The sequence below is a fragment of the Cryptotermes secundus genome, unplaced genomic scaffold (genome assembly GCF_002891405.2).
Source record: "Cryptotermes secundus unplaced genomic scaffold, Csec_1.0 scaffold5603, whole genome shotgun sequence".
Classification (NCBI taxonomy): Eukaryota; Metazoa; Arthropoda; class Insecta; order Blattodea; family Kalotermitidae; genus Cryptotermes; species Cryptotermes secundus.
In genome coordinates this window covers 17,085-24,448 of record NW_019731679.1, presented here as the reverse complement: position 1 = coordinate 24,448, position 7,364 = coordinate 17,085, and positions in this window count along the sequence as shown.

Genomic DNA, 7,364 nt, shown 5'->3' with positions numbered 1-7,364 from the left:
TCGCGTGGTACTTCGTAAAAAGCACAAGTCCAAAATATAAAGTGATCCAAAATAATGGCCTTCCCCAAATTTCCACACGAAAAATGTTTTTTTTTTTTTTTTTTGTAAATTGGACGTAAAATTGCGTCTTTCCATGAAATTCTAGTTCAGTGAGAAGTTGATTTAAAATAAGTACGTAAATGCCTACGCTACTTAAATTCGCTGCACGCATAGGAAAATATTTAGTAATAGAACAGGGTCACTATGTTTCGAGGTTTGAGCAAAAGCTCCAGTCTTTCCAAGGATCGGACTTCGACTGTACTCTATAGGAATACTTTCCGGTGTAAAGACAGGCCTAAGAGTACCGTAGAAAATTGATTCTCACATATCTACACGGCTCCAGTAACCGGCAACCTGCGCCTCTGTCCCACATATAACTCGAAAAGTTCTGCCTGAATGAAAATAGCATGACAAAGTTGACTGCATATTTTCACTTAAACATGACATCGTGCGGAAAATGTGACAGTGAAAGTACAGTTCATATTGTCGTATACCACACTGTCGAGCGACAGAGTGATTACTCGTACTTGTGGGTTGGTCTTGACGGAGTCGGTCGAGCGGCAAACGTTGTCCGTCATTTTGGTGGAGATAAACTGCTGCAAGATGCTTAATTCAAGAGAGTTCATTACACAGTAAATATGTACAACTGTAACAACAGCAAGTCTGCTTAAGGCTTTAGCATTGGCAGACTCTTACTGACAGTGTACCGTCCTATAGACTAAACTTCGTAATCAGATTAGAGAGCGTTTGTGACGGTTTAGGTCAGGGTTCTTATAGCCCTGTCTTTGGGGTGGGGGCCTTGTGAAAGCTTCCTTGGAAGGTACAAATTCCATCATATAGGAGTGTTCTAGAACATTCTATTGTTATTTCATATGGAGGGTCTTCCTGAACCTTGGCTTGTTTTCTCGGACTTTAACTGAAGTTTTCCAGTTTCTCTGTGAAGCAACATGACTATTCTTATTTGCTTCTCACAGTTAAAAACAAGTCTTGCTTGCCCTCTGGCGGATAATATCGGTGAAAATCGAGTTAGAGTAGGTGACAAACCTGTGCTGTTAAATTTCCTAATTACCAATACATATTACATTCGGATTCAATAAAATGTTACTTAGGAACCGCAACCATTGTATTTATTCTATCCACCATATACCTGTACATTAATAATATCCAATGCATCACACCGTCATATACAACAAAATATACCCAAACCTTACCAGAGATGGAAGTGCGTCGTGAAGTTCGTGGGCCTTTTACCAGATTGAGGGTAGACGCCACACTCTGAAATGCAGGCCGTGGGCCTCCGAAACTACTAGAGAAGGGTGAGGTTGGCTCGGACGGTCAATGTCTCTTTTGCAGAAGAAAGAATCTTCCTTGTTAAAGTGAGACACATAAAATGTATTTTCCATTCTATTGTTTGAAGTACGTAAATTTGATTGAAAAAAATACATTCATATTTTTTTTAAGTGAAAAAATAAAATATATTATTATGTTTGATGCTTGAGAGTTGTGTGCGAATCAATTTCATTTTCGAATGAGTACAGTGGTTGGAGATATCATTATGTTCTATATTACAGAAATGAAAAGGAACAACAAGTAATGGTGTCATATTTCTGAAAGCGCTCGCTAACCGGTCCCTAACGGTCCCTGAGCTCTAACGATTGCCCACTGAGTGCGTCCTGCATCACACAGGCCCAGTCTGCTGAACGCGTTTCTCTGAGGAGGAAGTCTGGTTATTGTGTGCAGTGTCTGACCATGGATCAACGAATGAGGAACCTCAGAGCCCACAGCCTCAGGTGAACCTCGATTAATTGTAAGTTGTTTAAGAGACATGTGGCAAATTTTCCTTCAAACCGTGAGAAATTTTAGACAAATAAGAAGACTTAATCCAATGTCCGGTATTTTATCGTAATTGCTCTATATGAGTTAATAACTGTATCGAATAGGTACATAATAACTTCGTATGTTTGTAAATGTATTGAAAGTGTATGTTATTTGGTAGAAAGAGCAGTTTACACCATGGCCGACAGTAAACAAAATGCTTTTTGCTACCCATTAATCATATATATTTTACCACGGAAAGATGGAAATATATTAATAGTTATTGTTAATGTTAAATATGTATTTTGCCATTTCCAAATCCGTATCCACAGGTTGCTATTTTGTTTCGACATTGTATTGTGTTATGTTCAATTCACCTACGTATTTCCCTCAAATTCTTATAGGGAAACCGATGGAATACGGATTTAAAAATAGATGATTAATTAAGATTCAAACAGTGGAGCTCGGAGAGGTCTACTGTGTCGAAGTTGTATTTGTTATTGAGAAACTAGGAGAATCAGAACCGGGAGGTAATTTCGTGAACACCCTATACCGGAATCTGACAAATTGAAGATATTCTGCGATCAGTTGAACAGAATTATTGAGCATTGATAGTTGTTGCTTAAGTACCATAATTCGAAATAGGCCTGATGAGTTTTAGTGCAGCGTTTCAGTTTTATGGTATATTGCCCGCGATGTGGTGCATGAGAAGAGGGTTCCTGTTTGTCTTGTGTTAGTTTAAACTTGATACTTATACATTTTTCCTGAGCTGATCATAGTGACAGCCCGATGTATGGAATGAACGTCGTTTTTCGCCCGAATTGTGTTTAGAATCCTACTCGGGGAATGGAAGTCTGCATGCCTTTCATTCTGTGTTTGTGTTATGTGTATGTTGCAGCCTTGCTACGGAGTGTTCCCCTATTTTATTTTAAGATTTTTTTGTTCCCTTTGCACTACAGCCCCAGTGGGCCTAGGCCTACCTCCATGAACTTCTCCGTTCACTTCGATATTTCTAGATCTTACACAGTCGGTAGGACTTATGATCAGCTGTTCGCAAAGCCTCTACCTGTACACAAACGCATAAACGCACACACACGCAAACTAAACATCCGTACCCTGAGTGGTTTCCAAGCGAGCGAAAACAGTGCATGCCTTAGACCGCTCGGCTACCGTGACCGGCTTGTATAAGATTAGGGAACAGAAAAACGGGTCTGGTATAAAGTGTTGTAGAGAGAGGTAGAGAAGGGGATGGAGAGAGAGAGAGAGACGGATTACATAATTAACGTCGCATGATGTCAGTATAAGTGAACGTCTGTAGGGACTCATACAGGGTTCGAATGGTTAAATGTCCTGAATATTAACAAACGAGAAATCAATTAACTCGTATCTTGACCAATGAACACAGAATGACCAACAAGTTTGTTCTCATTTGAGTCATCCTGAGGTCAGACCCTCCCGAAAATTTGAGATAAATGCGTAAACCTCTTGCCATATGAACGAATATGAATTTCATTCATGAAATGGTTACGTAGCTGCGAGGATGTGAAGATTATTTTTGATACTATATATAAGTATAAAAATGTGTGTGTGTGTGAAAATGATTTGAAAATGTAATAATACTATCCACGATACAGAAATAATCTTTAGGATGGCATTCCACATTTCAAGGAATTTTATATTTATTTTGGTGACAATTTTTTAATTCTCCGACTGTCCTTATAAGAACAGGAAATAATTATTTGTTTTACTTATTTATATGTGATATATTTATATCAATATGCATACAATAAAAAATGCTAAATTATGCACGACCCAACAGCACCAGAGATTAATAGTGGCAGTAGGAACGTGGCTGAGAGTACAAAACATTACAGCGATAATATCCCTCGAGAGACCGCGTCTTCGTTCCTCCATTTGCCAGGTGCCCGCAATTCCCAGCTATCACCTTAAATGTCCCAACCTCAGTTACAGGAGGTCAATGGCACACCATTATGTGAACCAAGTCGCCCTTTCACTTAAGCTTCTCATCGTGGGGATGTATGGGTCAGTAGCGGCAGAGATCCACTCATTTTCTTATTTCTATCAGATGGACGATATATTTGAGGTACTCTCTTCGACATCTTACGTCTTTGGAAATTTCTCTCTCGAATGCATTGGCCTTGAAATGGGCGGATCCCCAGATCCGGCAGCAATATTGTACTCTTACCGTCCCACCCAGTGAAGCTTCAAGCCACACCGGTTGGTAGCTACTCTTTACCGTTCTTCCTTTCTCTTGTCATTCTCGCCGCTGCCGTCGTTGGTCGTTGAGCTTGCAGCTAGTTCGGCTTTACCTGGCTCCACCGCTTCTCCAACTCCACCACTTCTCTTCACTATGGAAAGGGGTATCAGTTCTGTGACTTGGCCTGATTTGTCTATGGGCGCCAGCAACTGTGGATACAGCTGCGAAGTGAAGGGAAAAGGTGGACGGAGTGGGAGCTGATGGTGATCGGGCTAGTCGTCGTTGGCGTGAGACTCTGGCTCAGGTCGTTTAGGGCCTTACTCCGACGAGAAGAAAAGAGCACACTGGACACACAAACACTTGGCACTACTTTCTTTATTGGTTTGTAATCTGGGCATCACTGAGATACAACTCAGATTGCTACTTTACTACACTCGGTAAGGAAGGGCTCGGATTCTACCAAATGAACGGGTTGTCGTTACTTGGTTACACTCTCCTGCAAGCCTTGTCACTGTGCACCGTTAGCACTGTTGCGTAGCACTTGGGGACTTGTACAGGTTACACACTCCTTCAAGCCTTGTCACTTTGCACCGTTAGCACTGTTGCGTAGCACTTGGGGACTTGTACAGGTTACACACTCCTGCAAGCCTTGTCACAATGCACCGTTAGCACTGTTGCGTAGCACTTGGGCACTTGTACAGGTTACCGCTACCACTGTGTGTGTGGTGTATGAAAGGGTCACCAGTTAGCACTCACTCGCGTTTCTTTTCCAATATTAAATTTCCCTGATTTAACTTTCGAATACTCAGACATTACCGTATTTACGCATTTCTAGGCCGCGTGCGTGTATAGGCCGCAGCACAATTTTCAGACAGAAATTATAGAAAAAATAATTTTTCTTGGAATATTATTTCAGGAGTAGAACATCCTGTATTACTAATTATTAAAATATATATTTTTTTAATGAAGTGTGATTTCGAATATTTCGAATATAAGCCGCACCCCAGTTTTACTCTTGAATTTTTGGCAAAAAATGTGCGGCCTATACATGCGTAAATACGGTATTTCACTTAACAGTCGACCGAGAGGGCGAGCTCCGCATCCGGCGAATTTAACTGTTGTTGCGAGACTTTCGAAAAAGAAGTTGACTCTCTGTTCTTGCAGATTCAGAGGTCCTGCAAAAATATGGGGAACGCCTTGTTGCCATCCTCCAAATCTCCGGGTTGGCTGGATTTAGACAATAGGGAGGAGGGTTCGATAGATTTTCTCATTCCTCCAATGGTCAGCTGTTTCGCGGCGAAAGTTGGGTTCACGCGCTTTCACAGTCTTTCTGACCCGTTGTGGATCAAGGGGGTTCAATCTCAGGGTCTTCTAAGGGTAGGTCCGTGACGAATTTGAGGCCTAAATTGCCACATTCGTTACGCTGTACCGAAAAAGGTTATTGTATGATATTTAGAACTTGAATGAAGGGAAATTCGCTAAAGAGTATTGCGAAGGTCTCCACTGCAAGATAGCGGGTAATATTCGCATTCCTAAAACATTTGACTGCCGTGACCAATCGGGTGTTGAAAATTGGTCCCTTTCCTCGACTATTGAAACAGTTCGCCGCTCCTTTCTAAAAGCGGTTTTGAACATTTGGAGAGTTATGACCGGTCAGAGGGCCATCTCTCTACGTGACAAAAGGTTCTCTCCAGCGTCTCTTTGGAGAGATTTCACTTTTATTAGAGCATAGGGCTCTTTGTAAAAGTAGAGAGAGTGTCGGGTTGGTTTGGTTTAAGTCCGGGGATTGTGACCCGTCAGAAATTTTACCTTATCGGAACTGCGTAAGGAAACTTTCAGGCTGTTAGTTGTTTAGAATTTCTCTCTCGTCCCAAAATACCCGCTCGGGAAGGAGGGAGGCCTGACTTCCCTTAGTGCCAATTGGGTTCAGGTCCCGCTGGTTTGAGTGGGGTGTGAGGTTTTACCTCTGCTTTGATGTAGTGGCAAGTACCGACACATGTAAACAAAACATTGTAGTCCTTTGCATTTTACGGTTACAGTACAGAATACAATATTATATTTAAGCATCCTGTTGCACTCCATACTCCCTCTACACTCACCAACATAAAACTCAACACACAGTACATCAGACAGCACACGCAGTAAAGAATAGCAGCGGCACACACACAGAGAGACTACACAAGGTAAGAACAAATAATAATAATAGAAACACATAAGAAAACATCACATACATAAGATAATAATACGAATATATTTGTATATTACAGATAACACCTATACAGTGTGGTAACAAGAAATAGCAGCTGCAGCACTTTAAACATAGGGCGAATAACCCTAACAATTTTAAAAATTTTAAAATTTAGGAAAGAATTTTAAAGGTTTTTAAAATTAGAATTAAAGATTTTATTATAGTGCTATTACAACAAAGTAAAAATTAACGTGTGTAAGATAAAATAATCTACAAACCAGACAGTTATCAACCAAGTGAAGTTGATAATAACAAGGAAAGCGTTTTTAAATGTTAAATTTTGAGCTGGGTGCAGTGTGACAGCGACGTGAGTGTTATACACCTGATGATGGCCGTCTGAGGCCGAAACATGTAGTGTAGGGGAACAAGATCAAAGACACAAAATATATTGTTTGCACTTGAGACGGAGTTTTTATCATTATATAATTTACAGAATACAATGTTAAATGTTTGAATATATTGGATGGATGATGAAGGACAACGTGGATACGCAATAGAGGAATAATCGAAGAAGTTTTATAGATGAACTCAGAACAACATAAGAGAAATTAATTATACTCCATCGACATGATTGTTCTGCATATATTCATAACTTTTACCCTTTTTCTCGTGTCTTTGTAACTCCAATAATTCTTTAGAATACCACACCGATCTCCTTTCAATACACACTTCCCAGAGAATAGGTCATCTTTCTTTTAATACTGGAAACTTTATAAGAAACTAAATTAAAGCGTAAATGTATCCTTAGCCAGTACCATACAGCGCTGCAGTAATGAATGTATTCATTTTTTTTTCTTTCCGCATTCGAGATGAGTTTCAGTGAGTCCTGCAGCTGCTTTGAGTTTCAGATTTGTCAGTTCAAACATGGAAGCTATATCGGCTGGTGGTGTTCAACGAATTCTTCAGTCATTTTAGCAAACAAAGGGACAATAATATTACGCAAGCTTTTTTCGCTTCCTTCCACACAACTTTCTGTCTAAAACTCATTATTCAGAGCACAATTTCACTTTTGTTAAAATTAGGAATGCTCGCGTATATATATAT